The following is a 19,056-nucleotide window of genomic DNA, read 5'->3' as shown; positions in this document are numbered from 1 at the left end:
ACCAAACAACTGGTTCACATCGTGACTGCATAACCTGAGAAACACTGTTATTGCCCTAAATAAAATGGCTAAAACTGGTAACCTAGAATCCAAGCAGAGGTACAAAGAGGCCAGGAAGAAGTACAGAACTGAAATACAGACAGCAAAGCAGAGAGCCAGTAATGCTTTCATTCAAAATTAGAGCAACAAATATAAAGAAGATAGTAGACACAGCAGCAGGGAAACACAAAAATAGACAAGAAACTCCAATATTGCCAGAAATATTAAATGAATTCTTTGTTAACAGCACTAACTGTGAAGTCCTTCTACCTCCACAAAAGATGATACTACTACTGGAAGTACTTTCCCTGATGTACTTGACCTACCTAATAATTTATCTTTGAAATGGAAGTAGGTTATCTGTCATACAGTATACAAAATTGTGACAGACCTATGTAACTCTTACAGTGAAGACCTCTATGGAATCTCAGACAGCATCCTGGAACAACAATTTTCAGTAATGTTGCCCCTCTTACCTTTTGGATCAATAATAGTTTTTATTTATTTATTTCATGCTCCATAGATCTCGTATTGTGAGCAGGTCACATGAGATGTGGAACGAGTCAAACATACAAAGCAACAAACATACAAAAAGATACAAAACAGTCTTCATTAAATATATAAAAAATGTTCTACATAACTGCATATAGTTAATACAAAGTTTAGAGGAAAAACAGATATTGTACATATAACAGCAGATTTCTTTGAGTGTTAATACAAAATTTCATGTTTGAATTTGGAGAAAAATTGCAAGCACATTTCTTTGTTAACAAGATGGATAATTCTATCTAAATGCTAATTCCCTTTTTGCATCATAAAACCCTTCTAATGTATAAACAGACATATTTAAGAAATATTCCTTTAGTTTTTCTTTAAAAAGAGATTCATTTTCTCTTAAACATTTTATCTGGTCAGGGAGATGGTTAAAAATTTTTGTTCCTGACCATTTGATACCTCTCTGAACAACTGTCAGGTTCTTAAGTTCACAATGAGGATTTTCTTTCCCTCTTGTATTATATTTGTGATAGTTCTTATTTGATGGAAATTGTGCAGGGTTCTTAATTACAAAACACATCAGCGAATATATGTACTGGGATACAGTGGTCATTATTTGCAGCTTTTTGAAAAGGTTACGGCATGATGTCCTAGGGGGTACTCTGCACATAATTCTAATAGCCCTTTTCTGGGTCACAAAAATTTTCTTTGCCAAAGCTAAATTTCCCCAGAAGATAATTCCATAACACATAACGGAGTGAAAATTTCCATAGTATGCGGACTTCATAGTGGTTAAATCTCCAATGGAAGACATCATTCTGATAGCATGCCAAGCTCAATTTTTTTAGGGTCTGTTGTATATGGAAGGACCAGTTCATTTCACTATCAATATGTACTCCAAGAAATTTAGACACATCCATTCTGTCTATTGGTTGATTTCCACATGTTACATTTATTTCTCTCACTTTTTTTGTTTTTGTATGGAACTGGATAAAATTGGCCTTACTTGAGCTTAGAGGGAGACCATTAACACCGAACCAGTTAATCACTTCAGAGAGTATGTTGTTAACGGACTCCTCGAAATTAACATCTGATTTTCCACTCATGAAGATAGTGGTATCGTCAGCAAAAAGAGTAAATTTGCAAGGCAGGCTTGCACACAATGGTAAATCATTTATAAACATAGAAAACAGCAGTGGCCCCAGAATTGAGCCTTGAGGCACACCACAAGTAATAGAAGTCGATTCAGACTGGGCGGAGGCCACCCTTGACTCATCTGAGCTGTTTAAAATTACTTTCTGTTTTCTTTCCTGAAGATAAGATTGCAGCCAGTTACCTGTGACACCCCTTATTCCAAGTAGTTTGGCTTTCTGCATGAGAATGTGGTGATCTACGCAATCAAATGCCTTTGATAAGTCGCAGAAAACACCAATTCCTATCATTTTTTGATTTAGACATTCAAGTACTTCATTTGTAAGTGCATACACTGCATCCTCAGTTGAACAACCCCTTTGAAAGCCAAACTGGCTCTTGTTGATAAGTCTGTTCACTATGAGGTGTTCAGTAATTTTATTGTGCATTAATTTTTCTAGAATTTTAGAGAAGGCTGTTAACAGTGAAATAGGACAGTAGTTAGTGAGCTCAGCTCTATCACCCTTCTTGTGTAGGGGCTTCACAATGGCATACTTGAGTCTTTCAGGAAAAATGCCTTGTTGAAATGAAGCATCAAAAATATGGCACAGAATATCACTAATCCATTTACATGAGAATTTCAATAAATTATTGGATACATTATCTACTCCTGCATAGTTCTTACACTTTAAAGACCTGATGACTGTTTGAATTTCCTCTACAGTGATAGGATTAATGTACATTTCTGGTATTATGTTGGAGTATGCATCCTGACATAAAGCCATAGCTTCCTCAACAGAGGGCCTACAGCCTATTTGTTGTGTTAATGACAGGAAACGTTTGTTAAAAATTTCAGCCACACTTTTTTGATTTTCTATTAAGTTACCCCCATGCCTGATTTTTAGGTCATCTGTGTCGCTTATTTTAGTCTTTGTCTCACTTTTTATAATGTTTCATATTGTTTTCATTTTATTATTAGATTTATCTATTTTCTCCTTATAGAAAAGGGGTTTTGACTTCTGTATTACTTTCTTTAAAATTTTGCAGTATAATCTATAATGATTCCATTTTTGTGTATCATTAGTTGTTCTGACTTTAGCATAAATTTCTCTCTTAGTTCTGCATGACTGTTTAATACCTTCTGTGATCCAAGGCTTACTTACGGAATTTGGATTAATATTTTTGACCCACTTCTTTGAAAAGGATTCTTCGAAAAGGGCAGAAAAATCATTTATAAAATAGTTAAATTTGTCATTAGCATTATCAATGTTGCAAATAAAGGACCAGTCCATTAGCTGAAACTTACAGTTGAAGGATTCTTTTGCCTCTTTGTTCATTATTCTTATACATTTCCACTAGGGAGATTGTTTAACAAGAGGGTTAACACTGTAAAGAGTGATTAATTGACCATCATGGTCTGTGAGACCATTTATAACCTGGTTTACATTAATGTTCTGGTATCTACTTACATTTAAAAATACATTGTCTATTGTAGTTTGGGAATCTGGTGTGATTCTAGTGGGAAAATTGATTACTGAATTCAGATTATAAGTGGACATCACATTCTGGAAGTTACTTCTGTTGTTATTATCAGTCAGACAGTCTACATTAAAATCACCTAAGGCTACAATATCCTTTGTTTTTTTAAATAAAACTGACAATACCTGGTCCATGAGACTAAAAAGCATTTTTATATTTCCTGATGGTGCCCTGTAAACAGCCAGGACTATTAATGAATTGAGATTAGTTTTTATTTCAGTAGCACATGCTTCAAAATGTTGGTCCATACAGTATTTTGTAATGTCAATTACTTTGTAGTCAAAATTTTCCTTAACATATATTGCCACTCCCCCCATTTCTTTATTTACTCTACAGTATTAGGTTGCTAAGTTGTAACTTGGTAAAAAGGGCATGATGCAGTTACTAGTAACATGGTGCTCAGTGAAGCACAATATCTGGGCATTATTTATACAGTCTTTCTCATTAATGTTGATAAGCAATTGATCTATTTTGTTAGGGAGGCTTCTCACATTTTGTTGAAAAATTGATAACCCTACCTTCCTTATTTTGTCAGTGCTGTTATTTCTTGACTGAGATTCCAGAGGAGTCTGCCTAAAGTCATGTGGTAGTAAACATTTGACACTGTTTAGGGTATTGGCTTTTTTTTCTTCAGGCCTGCACATAAAAAATCATTGACATGGGAAGGTGGCATGACATTTCTTCCACTAGACACCATTCTATCTGTTGTAGTAGTCTTCTCATTTGTGGTTGTTGGTGATACTGTTGGCTGCCTGGGTGATTCTGTCATCGCTGGGACTGATGCTCCTGTTAATGTAGCTTTTGTTGACTTCACCTTTTCAGGTAGACCTACTGCTTCTGTCACTGTTCTCTCTGTTGGCATGTTAGCAGGAGTTGTATTTACAGTACCATTGCTTTTGAAGTGGTAATCAACTGATACTGATAGCTGCTCGACTGTTTTTGGATACATCATTGGGATGGCTGTATTGTGAAGACTGTTATCTTGCAAACTGAGTCTTTCTAGTGTACATACAATTTTTTCACTGAGTAACCTTTTGCCACTTCTGTTCAGATGCATTCCATGTTTTGTGTAGTTGCACCTTTGAAGAAAGTCCACACTAAGAAAATGTGCATTTGGGTACATTTTGCAGATCTTGTGGAACTGCCTGTTTGCCTTTTTAATTTCAAAATTTACACAGGAAGTAGTCATCAGATAGTGTCTGTGAGGTATTCCAGTTACAATTACAATGCTCTCTCTTGCAGAATGTAAAACTTGCTTCAGGTTACCGATAGCAGATGCTAGTTCATTTCTATAAACATCATTGGCTCCCCCAATCAACACAATACTTCTGTTTTTGTTTTCTAAATATTCCTGGTCAATACTTTTGATAACTTCCTTCATGGGTGCCACAGGTTTAACAAAGCCACAACAAACAAACAATAGTTTTAAGACTGGAATTTTAAGACATAACTAATGAGGAGGTACTGAATAGGATTTGGGAGAAAAGAAGTTTGTGGCACAACTTAACTAGAAGAACAGATCAGTTGGTAGGACATGTTCTGAGGCATCAAGGGATCACAAATTTAGTACTGGAGGGCAGCGTGGAGGGTAAAAATCGTAGAGGGAGACCAAGAGATGAATACACTAAGCAGATTCAGAAGGATGTAGGTTGCAGTAGTTACTGGGAGATGAAGAAGCTTGCACAGGATAGAGTAGCATGGAGAGCTACATCAAGCCAGTCTCAGGACTGAAGAACACAACAAACAAACAATAGTTTTAAGACTGGAATATTTCCCAAGGTCCTGAAGACTATTATTGTTATCCAAATTTATAAGAAAGGGGCTAAAAACAGACCTGAAAGTCATGTCCAGTATACCTTATACCTACAAAATCCAAGACAACAGAATGTTGTCTTAAATTACATCTTTGCACCTATTTTGAGGATAACAATCTGATTTCCTCTTTGCAGTTTCATTTTAGGCTGGGTTTGTCTGAATTAATTGAAACAGAAGATCTTGTTACTGATATTCTTTATTGTTTTGAGAAAAATTCCTACACTCATGTCTTACTACTAGATCTGAGTCAAGCTTTTGACACTGTGTAACACGAAATACTCATAAATAAACTAGAGTGCTGTGCTATAATATGGAATAATGAGCTGGCAGTACTTAGATCATACTTTACTAACAGAACTCAGATTGTTATGGTTAATAACCATTAATTATTATTATTTATTCAGCAGCCATTTTGGTGTGATTTTAGTTACTTGGTTAGTTACTTGTTCCATTTATCAATCTCACAGTAACCATTATGATGTGAAACATGTCAAGTGCATAAGAAATACACACATGAATCAAGAACTTGTTCTTTTTTTTAGGCTTGAATTTTTTTTTACCTACCCCATAACCCTAAATTTGCATGTATTATACCTATAGATTTATTAATACATATTCAAGAATTCATCTACGGTATAGAAGGAATTGTCAAGGAGATATGATTTCAGTTTATTTTTGAAACTATTACTGCTGTCTGTCAGACATTTTATTTCATCTGGTAGTTTATCAAAAAATTTAACAGCAGCATATTTTACTCTCCTACACCAAAGATACTTCATGTGGAGGATAGTGTAAGTCCTTCTTTCTTCTGCTATTATAATCATGAATTTCACAGTTGTTTTTAAACTGGTCCATGTTGTTGAGAACAAGTTTCATTGCTAAGTAAATGTGCTGTGAGGCTGTTGTAAGAATTTCTAACTTTTTAAACAGATGCCTACAAGATATGCAACTATGAGCCCCACACATTACCTTAACCACTTTCTTTTGAGCAGTGAATACTTTTTGCCTAAGTGTTGAGTTACCCCAAAAAATTATTCCATATGACATCAGAGAGTGAAAGTATGAAAAGTATATTAGCTTACTAATTTCTATATCTTCAAAATTGACAATTATTCTGCTGCAAAAGTTGCTGAAACTAGTCGCTTTAGGAGATCCAAATCTGAATTTTCCAATTAAGATTCTCATCTATATGTACACCCAAAAACTTAGTATGCTCTACCGTGGCTGTGGACTTCTGTTGATGTGTTATATTTATTGAAGGAACTGTACTCCTTGCAGTAGAAAATTAGATGTACTGTGTTTTTCAAAACTCAAAGCAAGCCCATTCACAGATAACGAATCAATGACTTTTCCAAAGACATTATTTATATCAATTTCTATTGGAGTTTCTTTTCCTGGATTAATGATAGTTCTTGTATCATCAGCAAACAGTGTCAGTTTAGCTTCCTGTTTCAGATAAGAAGGGAGGTCACTCACATATATCAAAAACAGAAAGGGACCCATGATTGAACCCTGTGGAACACCTAATGTAATTTCGCCCCAGTTAGATGAAGTGGGAAACTTCCATAAATCAGTTAAACCATATAAAAAAACTTTTTTCTTCCTGTCCTGTAGATATGACTTAAACCATTTGTAAGCTGTTCGATTTATACCATAGAATTGTAATTTCTGTAACATAATGTCATGGTTCACACAATTAAATGCCTTGGATAAGTCACAGAAAATTCCTATTGGTGACATTTTATTATTTAATGACTCTACTATGTGGTCAGTGAAACTGTATATTGCTGTTTCAGTGGAGCATCACTTTTGACATCCAAACTGTTATTTACTAAGTATCCCATTACTGTTGAGATGACTGACTACTTTGAGTACATTACTTTCTTGACAATTTTTGAAAATGCTGTAAGCAAGGATACTGGCCGGTAATTATTGACATATGTGGTGTCCCATTTTTATAGAGAGGCTTGACAATGGCATATTTTAACATGTCTGGGAAAATACCTTGAGTTAGTGATGCATTACATAAGTGACTCAGAACACCAGCTGTAACTGCTCCACACTGTTTTAATATCATGTTAGAGACGTCATCAGAACATTTATCTTTCAAAGATTTAATAATTTTCTTTTTTCACAAGAGGGTTTTAGATGAATTTATTTATTTATTTATTCTTTGCCCATAGACTCCAGCTGAGAGTATTGGGTGTGTCATACAATAGCCTATTAACATCAAACTTGATTTCATTATATATAAATGAAACAAATAATTAAACAGAAATAGTCCGTAATCATACAAAGGTTTTACATGTTTCACATTATATGTACACACAAATCCAAACAACATACAGAAATGATAATTTTTAAAGGTACATTTCAGTAATGATATATTTCAACACCATCTTAGTATTCACTCAAACTGTATATACATTTCTCTGTGAGATATAGTTTCAAATGATTTTTAAAACATTTTACATCTGTTTCTTTTTTAATGATTTTGGGGAGTTTATTAAAAAACCTTTTGCCTGCTTCTTCTGGGGCAGTCATAGACAGTTTTAGATTTTTGTTTATCGTGTAGTAATTTTCATTTCCTCTTGCACCGTGTTTGTGTACATCTTTATTTAGGAGGTGTTTATCACTTGACCTTACCACCATTATGCTTTGGTATATGTACAGTGAATATACTGTCATAATATTATAGTGTGCAAAAGCTTGCCTACAGGTCTGTCTTGGTGGTATTTTTGCAATGCATCTCACTGCCCTTTTCTGAATTGTGAATATTCTTTTTAGGTAGCCAGCTTGTGCATTTCCCCATCTATGAACTGAATAAGACAAATGTGGGAAGACAAGTCCATAATACATTGATCTGAGGACTTTACCATCCACAGTCTTAGCTGTTTTATGCATGATGAAGATCTGTTTGTTTGTATTTTTACACAGCGCATCTATGTGCTCCCCCCATGCCAAATGTTTGTCTATTATAGTTCCTAGAAAATTTGTGCTGGTTACTTCTTTAATAGTCTTTCCATTTATATTAACATTTATATTATAATTTTCACTATGCTTGGTCTGAAATACTACATTCATTGTTTTAGACTGATTCATAAACAAGTTGTTTTGTGTTAAATATTTATTTGCATTTTCAATAGTCCGGAGTGCTTCCTTCTCAAGCTCCTCCTTTGTGTCAGCTGTGCAAATGATTGTTGTGTCATCAGCATACATTATAAGTTTCTGATTTATATAGCTAGGGAAGTCATTTACGTAGAGTATTGGCCCAAGCACAGACCCTTGCGGCACACCGTGTTTAACTGTTTGTAATTCTGATCTGTAGTTTGTTATATTTCCCCCACTAGTATGTCTGATTTCTGTGCATTGTTTCCTATTTGTAATGTATGATTTAAGTACGTCATAGCATTTTCCTCTAATTCCATACTGATATAATTTCATCATTAATTTTGAGTGGTTCACACAATCAAATGCCTTAGCTAGGTCCATAAAAATCCCACAAGTCTTTTGTTGCCTGTCAAGTAAATTAAGAATGTGCTCAATAATATCTGTTGATGCTGTTTTTGTTGACTTCCCTTCTCTGAAACCATGTTGTGATGAATGCAGTATACTGTACTTTGTTATAAAACTTACAATTCTATTCTTTATTATCATTTCATAGATTTTAGCAAATTTTGAGATCAATGATATTGGCCTGTAATTTCTTAATTCATCCCTGTTCCCTTTCTTAAATATTGGCTTCACTTTACTTACTTTCTAATTAATATGACTAGGATTTCTCAAAACTGACTTTTCCATGTACTGTTTGGTTTTTTCTTTTGAACTATTCTCACCAATTTTTTCACCTGCACTTAAGAAATGGTTGTTAAATACATTACCTACGTGTGCACTGTTGGTTAAGATGGTCTCATTCTCTTTAATAGTAATACTATCTACCCCAGTGGTTACTTTTCCTGTCTCCCTTCTAACAATATTCTATACTGATTTGTTTTTATTGCCCAAGTTGTTAATTACATCTCTAATATACATATTTCTTGATTTTATGACAACTTTTCTCAGTATGTTACAATAATTTTTATAGTGTAAAATTGATTCTCATACATTTTTCTGTTTCTTTTTGAAAGCACTTTAATACCCATAGCAATCCAAGGTTTCTTTGAAAACTGTTTGGTGTTACATTTAATAATTTGTTTGGGCAATATTGTGAAATATGGATATAAATTTATCAAGAAATATATTGCATTTATCATTAGCATTTGGCTCATTATATACATCTCCCCAGTTAACATTTCTTAAACTTTCTCAGAAGTTCTCTATAGATACCAGGTTGAGCAAAAGTACACTTTTACTTAATGGTTTCTTAACTTTACACCCTGCTAGGTATTGTAAGTTAATCAACTGTGGTGTATCATGGTATGACAATCCATTTATTATAGGGAAACATGTGTTAGTTTTACATCCTCTTGCTGTACAAATACATTATCTATTAGAGTGATACTGTCTTGAGCCATATGTGTAGGGAAATTGATCACTGATTCTAAGTTGTATGCCATTAATAACACTTCTCGTTCACTTTTCCTTTTAGAATTGCTTAGGAAGTCAACAAAAATCACCACAGATTAATAATACAGATACAATTGATACATGCTGTATCTGTACATATAGGCATTGTCAGGTCGTATACACTAAAGTTGAGAGTACATTAAAGTTTGCAGCATATATAGTTAAAAATTAATATATAGTTACAAATTAATACTCTTATACTACTCTTATACAGATTAAGAATCATACATGCTAAAATCACCCAGGTTTATAATCATATTAGTCTATGATCGTAAAAATTTACAATGATCAATTCATTTATTCATAACTTCGATCAAAAAATTCCTTTATTGAATAAAATGAATTTTCTGTCAATATTTATCTAATACTTTTTTTAAATTCATTTATGTTCTTTATGTGCATAATGACATTTGGAAGACAGTTATAGGGGCCATTTTTATGTATGTAATCCCTTTCTCATATCGGTTGGTTTGATGCTGAAATGCCCCTAGTTTCCAGCAATCCCTTGTTTTGTATTGGTGCACCTGTTAATTTTTTTGGTAAAGATTACTGTGGGTGGTTTTTTTTTGTTAGGATTCTGTAGATGTAGACATTTACTGCTGTTAGGATGTTCAGTTCCTTGAATTTTGGTCTACAAGTGGTACACTTCTATTGCCTTGCCATTGTGTGGGTGGCCTTTTTCTGTATAATGAGAATTATTTAATGAACTCCCCCAAGGTTCAATCCCATAGAACATAATGGAATAAAATTGTGCATAGTAATATTTTATCAGGATTTCCATGTTGACAATTTCACTTAACTTCTTGATAGCAAATATTTTGAATCATATTATTTTTTTCTTTTCTTTTTTTTTAAATGTAAGCTATATGTAAAATTAATTACATATAGACCACGACAAAGATAAATTAACTAGTTGTTTTGTGGTAAGGATAATGTTTTGATGTATCTGCATAAAAAAAGGAAGACGAAATACGCTCTTCAATTGATTAATTCCATTTATCTTCACCTGTTTGTTTCTATAAGAGGTAGTGGGCAGACATTGATTAGATCTGTCATACCAGTAATGTTTAAAAATGTGTATTTCAACCATACATTAAAAAGTGTTATAAAAAGTTATTAGGAAAACAAAGATTATTCGTACATTCACGATGACCACATCATTTCACCACGCCGAGATCATGCACCAGAAAGTTCGGAGCAGACAAGAGGAATTTGCGGAAGCGGTGGAAGAGCAATCCTGCATCGACATTTTTATAATTGGGACTACGCACAATGGAATTGATGTGAAGCAGTACATAACTCAAATTATGAATATTGATCTTAAATGTATTGACATTGAAGGTCTGTTGATATTGATACCAGTTAAAATCAGATTTATAAATTACCTTCCAATTTGTTTTAACTATTCTTTCCTATCAACTCTTTTTCAGCTATTCAAGCAGCAATTATTAATCAGTTTTCATTATTTGCCTGTCCATACATGCCACTATCCAATGGTGACTGTTTAAAGGACAGCATTGAGCGAAATCTGAACAGACCTTTCAATTATTGAGATAAAAAAATTTTGAGACAAATGATTCATTTTATTGTTACAAGAAACTAATGAAACTTTTGTTGTAATTGTTACGTGTCCATGAGATTGGGAATAAGAAAAACATTGAAGAAGCAAATTAGATAGACTTTTTAGATTACAAAAAAAGGCAGTAAGAATAGTAGCCAAGGTAAAGGAGAGAGAGCCTTGTAGAGACATCTTTAGAAAATATAAAATTCTTATGGTGTACTCCATGTATATACTGCAGACAGTCAGGTTTGTGAAACAAAATCCTGAATTTAATATGAGAAACAGTAATGTACACAACTATGATACACGGGGAAGGGAAAATTTTCATAGAATTGTGACCAATAAAAAGGCGACAGACCACAGCCCACACAGAATGGGAGCAATTTTCTACAATGCACTACCCTGTGAACTCAAGAAAGTAAATCTAAATATGCCAAAGAGTAGACTGAAGCAATTATTAATAGAGAAGTGCTGTTACTCTATAGAGGACTTTAAGTTGTAGTGCCATCTTGGAAAACAGTGTATGTAGACAATGTCTCCGATCTATCAGTGGTATGAAAGAATGTAATTATACACTGTATTATGTGTACTGTACTATTGTAAATATAAGCTAAATTATGTTACACTATAGATGAATCTACTTGTAGTGCCCTTTTGAAAAATAATGTGTACAGACGTGTCTGATCCATATGTTGTTATGAAAGAATGTAAATATTTTACTGTACGTATGTAATGTAATCTAAATTTTCCTGACAATGTCCAAAAACTTTTTGTTATATGGACAGAAAATAAATAAATAAATGTGCCAGGAATGCTGATTTCAGCGGTAAAGGTAGGAAGCTACTATGTTGTGTGCTGTGATTTGCGACATCTCTCTTTACCTTCCAATTAATATCTTTTGCAATAAAGTGCATTTATACAGAAAAGACAAAAATTTGTACATAATCATCATTAAAGTCATTCAAATTCTATAAGATTGTGTCAAATAAAAATCAGGTTCATTAGTGAATACGCAGCTAAATCTACTTCAATTGAAAAATACTAATACAAATAAATGTCATTTTTGAAAAAAAAAAAATTATAATTTTGTTAAAAACTAATCACAGTGGAGTCAAAGGAAATGTCCATTGTTGAAAATTCAAGATGTCAGAAATCCAAGCTTGGCAACAGTTGAAGGTAATGTGCCAACTTGTGAACTGGCCAATGGCGACCAAAACAATGAGGTTGACATCCCACTATCAAAAAAATGATGACACTGGCAATATAACTAATCATGATGTCACTTTTATGACACTCAGGGAGACAATTTCTCAGTTCTCACTGAGAATTTTTTTTTCAAATAGTGAAACTGAAGGGCACTACAATGAAAAGTCCTTTCATTACTTGCTCATGATGTTCCAAATGCAATAACAGGAAACAGTTTGTAAAAACAATGTAAATACAAGTGAGACACACAGTTTGCAACAAATAATTAAACAGTTTACAAAACAATAGGAATTTCAGGAATGTGTAACACAGCAACTTAAGGGTATGACACAGCAGTTCACAAAACATCAGTACAATGTAGGACAACAGTTTCGACAGCAAAATCAGGCATTTAACGATTTCAAGATTAGTATTAGTCAACAGTTCAGTGAGGTGAGCAAAACAATATGCACTGAATTATCTGATGAACTATCCAGGAAGTTGACAAAGCTAGGTAAACAACTAAAACAATAAGTAATTACCGATATGTCCCACAGTATAAATATATTAATGGAAAAAGTATCATCTGTAGTCGAGAAGTAGGAACAACTTTGAGGTGAGTTGCAAAACCTTAGTGAAGTATAATATTCTCATATTCAGGAGAGACAATCCCAAGTGAGTGCATTGGCAAAAATTGTGACAGATGCAGTCAGCGAGCTGCAAGACGTGTGCAAAAACGTATCTACAGAAGTACAAATGTTAAGTCTAAGAGCAAACCAGTTGAGTTAAGAGTCAAAATTTGCCAAAAAACAGAGAGATAAGATATGTGCAGATGTAAAGGAAATAACTGAAATAGCTGAAGCTGGGATGCTGGATAAGGGCAGCACCCTTGCTAAAAAGGTAGTGTCAGTAGATACAGTAGAAGAAGCTCTAAAAGAGAAAGAAAGTCAATTTCTAACTAAAATAGATTCAGGTTTAAAGGAAGCAGAGGAAAGGTTACAATGCAGTATTGCTAAAACTACTGATATTCCAAAACAACATTAAATAGAAAACCAACCCAGGCTTTTAGAGAAGTTAAATACTTTCACTGGTTACCCATAATACATGGATAGCCCATCAAAGGAAAATAGCGAAGGTTGCAGAATGCAGCAACACTTGCTGGCAGCTGTATCTGTCGAGCAAGTGCAGTTGCCATGCACTACGCTACATGTGGACTCAAACACACCTTTCACTGACAGCGCAGCATGTATGAGAAGGCAGGAACTTTGAATTTCAAGATTATCATTTGGACTGAATATGTTATTTCTTACACGCTGTTAACAATCTTCCCCATATATCAACTGGATTTACACCAAATGAACTGATCTTCAATTGCAAACAAGTAGACAAGTGGGAGAAACCTTTGCCCAAGATACCAATACCAGAATTATCACTGGATGATAAAATATGACAAGCAGTAATCAACCTTGAAACCTGGACTAAATACAGGAAATGAATTTGTGACAGAATGCTGAAACATATAACACAATTTTATATAGGACAAAAGGTGTTACTTAGAACACATCCCAAATCCACAAAAATTGGGAAACTGAGCCATAAGTGGCAATTACAATATACCGGACCATACATAATTACTAAAATCCCCTACGCGGGAGCCTACAGATTGGTACACACGAACATGGTGAAAGACAAGGTCCTTTTCCCACACAAAGACTTGAGAATGTTTATATATTGAAGAAGGGATGTATACCCTCTAAGATGTATAAGTGTATAAGAATATTAGATTTAGGATGCTGGAAAGTCACATTCCAGAATTTATGTTGTTAGTTGATGAGGAATTCTTTTTTCTTATAAGTAAAATGTGTAAATGATGAGTAGTTGTAACAAGGAAGAATTTTACTTTTATGTGCCTAGAGACGATGATACTCCAAATACAATGCTACACCTGGCACGTAGCCCAGTTGTAAACAAATTAATGAACTTGTGAAACACATTGTAGCATGCAATGCAATACGCAACTCACACACACAAGAGGCATCAGAGTGATGCAATGTGTGCACATTGGGGAGCAAGCTAGTCAACAAATCGCAAGCACGTGCATGCCAGACAGGCACAGCGGGGAGTGTTGGAGCGCCCAAAACAAACGAACCTGATGAACTGCAGCCTGTGCATCTCTACTTCATGTAACATGAATTTTCTATGCTCGACAATGTCATAAACGAGGCAAGGAACTTACTTTGTCGATTCATGTCAGATGTACAGCTGGTGTCCCCACTAATAAGCGAGAGCGATGAAGTGAAATAAGTTCCTCGGGTCGCTAATATGGAAACCAGTTGTCACTGCAGGAAGAGTTCACAAAGGATCACACCACTGAACACAAGCTTCAAGAATTCATGCAATGGAAGCTAATGTAAATGCAGTACACAGACACTGTGGCCTTGTACTAAACATGTGAACATGAACTGGGATGATAACGGATGATGCGCTGTGCGCACATGCTTCGCAAGCTAAACATTGTGCAGATGCTGACTGACTACAATGGGACTATGCGGTCACTGCAAGCACTCTGGTAAGAGAGAAAACTTATGTATGTATGTGTTAAAAGAAGCTGACATGCCCATATAAATTGATAACCATTCAGGATAGCTCCAATGACCAAAAATAAAGGCTATGCCCATACCAAGCAGAATTATAAACCCTTAAAAAGGGAGATAAGCTCAAACGCTGTGCACCTCCATATGATGTCAATGCACAGTGGGAAGGGGGGGGGGGGAGGGGGTTGGCAATAGTTATGTTGAATCATATTTTTTTTCTTTTATTTTTTTCCTCCTTTTCTTTGTTTCATGTAAGCTATATCCAAATGGAATGACATACCGACCATGACACAGGTAAATTAATGAGTTGTTTTGTGGCAAGGATAATGTTTTGATACATCTGCATGAAAAAAAGGAAGAAGAAATATGCTCTTCAATTGATTAATTCCTGCATCTTCAACTGTTTGTTTCTATAAGTGGTAGTGGGCAGACGTATGATTATATCCATCGTACCAGTATTGTTTGTAAATGTATATTTCATCCATACATTAAAAAGTGTTATAAAAAGTTATTAGGAAACCAAAGTTTATTTCTACATTCAAGACAACCACACCTGTCTGTTCATCATTTCGCCCACATCGATATCCTGCACCAGGAGGTACAGAGCAGACAAGAGGAATTTGCATGAGCAACAGAAGAGCAATCATGCATTGGCGTTCTTATAATCAGAACTACTCACAATGGAATTGATGTGAAGCAGTACATAACTCAAATTATGAATATTGATTTTAAATATATTGACACTGAAGGTCTGTTGATATTGATACTAGTTAAAGTCCTCCCAGGATATGTGTACAGATTTATAAATTACCGTCCAATTTCTTTCAACTATTCTTTCCAGTCAGTTTTTTGTCAATTATTCAAGCAGCAGTTATTACACAGTTTCCATTATTTGCCCCCCCCCCCCCTCCCCCACATGCCACTATTCACACACACAAAAAAAAAATTGGTTTTCTAGTAATTTGGTACTAATCTATTATTGCAAAATCATTTATCAAGGTAACAAAGAACCGCTTCAGTGTTTAGAGCACATTCTTCTAAATTTGCACCCTTTGTCACAATATTGGTGTCATCAGCATAAAGGATGGTCCTATTTTGGATGCCATTGGGAAGATCATTTACATAAATCAAGTAGAGTAATGGGCCAAGCACGCTTCCTTGTGGTACATCATGTATAATTTTCTTTGCATCTGAATAAAATTTATTTCCTTTTTGATCTAATATTTCCACTTTCTGATACCTGTTTGTCAAATAGGATGTCAACAAGTCAAGCACAGTACCTCTGATCCCATAGAATTTTAATTTCTCAAAAAGTAATTCATGATTTATGAAGTCAAATGCTTTTTATAGGTTGCAAAATATCCCTTTCTTGGAAGAAGCATCTAGCACATACTGAGTTAGATCTTGTGCAGCAGCAGAGGTGGACTTATTTTTCTGGTAATCATGTTGATTTCTGGATAATAGTTTGTGTGTTGTGAAAAACTTTATCAACCTGTTGTACAGAACATGTCCAGAGATTTTTCTTATTGTTGGTAAAATACTCAAAGGGCTGTAATTTTCTGGTTCTCTTGCATAACCCTTTTTTTTAATAAAGATATTAATATTGTAATTTTTAGGCTTTCTGGAACCACTCCCTCTGCCAATGACTCATTAAATACTTTGGCCAGTGCCTTAGCTATAAAGGTAGAAGACAGCATATTTGATATCCCATAAACATCCTGTGTCTTAGCGTTTTTGGTATTAGTGTTTTCCACATTGTTTATAACTCTAATTACTTCTCCTTCACTAGTAGGAAACAAGTAAAATGAATTACTTAATGGTTGTTTCTTCAGCTGTAAACCATTTAAAGCATCAGTGATATTGTTTATCATATGTTTGCAGATATTAATAAAGTAGATGTTGAAGGTATTTTTATTGAGGTGTTATTCCTTCTAATTTCTTTGCGACAGTCCTTTTTATTCCTTTTACGACCTGATTCTTCATTTATGATTTGCCGTGCTGTCCATGCCTTGTTTCCTGAAAGGCTCATAGCCTTCTCGGTAGCCTTTTTCTCAGCACATTTTATGGCTTTGTGATATATTTTCTTATACCTAGGATAATATGTCTTCGAGCACTCTGTTCTGTACTTAATTAATCTATCAGCTGTTTGAACGTACTACTGGATATCATAATGCCTGTACTTATCCAGTTATTTTTATTTGTTTTAGTAGAGGCACATTTGTTTTTGCAGGGGAAAGCCTCATTGATGTATTCACAGTACTTAGTTATAAAGATACTAGAAGTTTTTCCATTGTTTTTATCTAGTAGTTTGATCCATCTTTCGTTAGCAAGATTGTTAGCAAACTTATTTATGTTTTCTTTGTGTAGTGGTTGGTACTTAATATTAAATTTCTGTCATTTAGGTTTTGGTTTACAGTAATTATTTGTTCTGTATGGTCAGATAAATTGATTTCAGCCAGTTTTACTGTATAATTCTCTGACTGAATATTTGTGACATATAATCAATGGCAGTGGCTCTGTTTACAGAAACTCTTGTAGGGACTGTGATTGTATTGTGCACATTGAAAGAGATGAATATTGCTTGAAGTTGTTGTTTTTCTGCACAATCCTTGAAGTAATCAACACTGAAGTCCCCACAGAGCAATAATTTGCATTTTGATTTAATAGCCTTGTTTAATACTTTATCTAAGCTATTGAGAAATATTATCAATTTACTGACAGGCAATCTATAGACATTAATGATTACATATCGTAGATCAGCAAGTACAATTTTGATGCCCAATAGCCCATTTTGCACATAGATGGAGGTTCTTTCATTTTTATGGGTTGTTTTACTAAAATGTGAAGCTACTGTATAGTCTTCCAGATTGAAAAGAGATATTTCCTGTTCTTTAAGCCAATGTTCTGTAAAACATAAGATAGATGGATTCTGCCCAGTGCTTAATAATACCTCTACAGTTAACAATTTATTTCATAATGACTGAATATTTTTATGTGAGATTACTAGTTTTTTCGGAGGACTGATTTTTTTTCATGCTTGTCCATAAAAAATCATTGCTTTGGTTGTTCAATTTCCTCCTCCTGGTGGACTCATGGGTTGCAGATGACACAGCAATATGCAATAAAACTATGGGGAAATTCTCCTAGTGTTCAACCAGTGTTCATGTGGCAGAAGAAAATTATAAGGGCAGTTAGAGGAATTACAGGCTGAGATTCATGTCAAAAGTGCTTTAAAGGTACAAACATTTTGACTGTACCTTCTTTTTATATTAATACTTGTCTTCTTTCTACAAAAAAAAAAAAAATGAAAAAAACCATTACCTTGCCAAATAACTATCCATTCCCATGAAACTAGAGATAGAAATAACCCAGATGTAGAATTTACAAGACTGCGCAAGATCCAAAATACTTTTTACACACAGGAACGAAGCTGTATAACAAGCTACCACCATCAATTAGAGACTTACCTAATGATACTTTCAAGAATCACCTTCTTAAATTGTTGGTTGATAAGAGTGTTTATAGTGTTACAGCATTTGAATATACATAGTAAATTTCCTTATCCTCAGGTATTGTTCAGACTCACCACTTACTGTAAAAATTAAGCTAAGAAGGAAATAAAAATTCAATAGTGTGTTTTCCTCAAACTGTTAAAGTGTACACAAAAACTTCAGATTTGTTTGACATAGAGTGTGTGTAGTGTTACTTACCAATTCCAAGTGCACCACATCAATTTGCAAGTTATAAATCAAAATTTTTGCAATAAGTTAGGAAAATATTTAATGTCATGTTGAACTTGTAACATAAAATCATCTGTTTTAACATTTGTTGCCTAACAACAAATAAATAAATATGTATTCTTTGTTGATCCTGAACCAAATGAGCATTGTTGAGAGGATGTTTGCTCTAGCATTGTCACCACTTTGAGATCAAGTTGAACAAACTGATACATTCTGAATCAACCCAGGGCAATTTGCCTGAGTTCAGGTGAGTTGTTGGTAGACCTTGTAGGGCATGATACAATGGAGTGGAGGAGAAGGAGGAAAGGGAGGAGATTGGTATTTAAAGTCCCATCAACAATGAGGTCATTAGGGATGGAGCACAAGCTTGGAATATGGAAGGATGGAGAAA

General features: G+C 34.3%; 1 protein-coding gene across 1 annotated transcript in view; it reads left to right on the top strand.

Annotated features, from left to right (window-relative positions):
- Positions 1–11,969, top strand: part of LOC126192659 (ribosome-releasing factor 2, mitochondrial) — a 253,755-nt gene extending 241,786 nt beyond the window's left edge. Inside the window, exon 16 of the transcript XR_007538482.1 lies at positions 11,016–11,969. The gene's annotated coding sequence lies outside the window, so the exon portion shown is untranslated. The remainder of the gene's footprint in view (positions 1–11,015) is intronic.
- The last annotated feature ends 7,087 nt before the right edge of the window (positions 11,970–19,056 follow it).

The sequence above is a fragment of the Schistocerca nitens genome, chromosome 1, assembly GCF_023898315.1.
Source record: "Schistocerca nitens isolate TAMUIC-IGC-003100 chromosome 1, iqSchNite1.1, whole genome shotgun sequence".
Classification (NCBI taxonomy): Eukaryota; Metazoa; Arthropoda; class Insecta; order Orthoptera; family Acrididae; genus Schistocerca; species Schistocerca nitens.
Note: the sequence above shows the minus strand (reverse complement) of the source record. Positions and strands in the feature narration are given on the sequence as shown.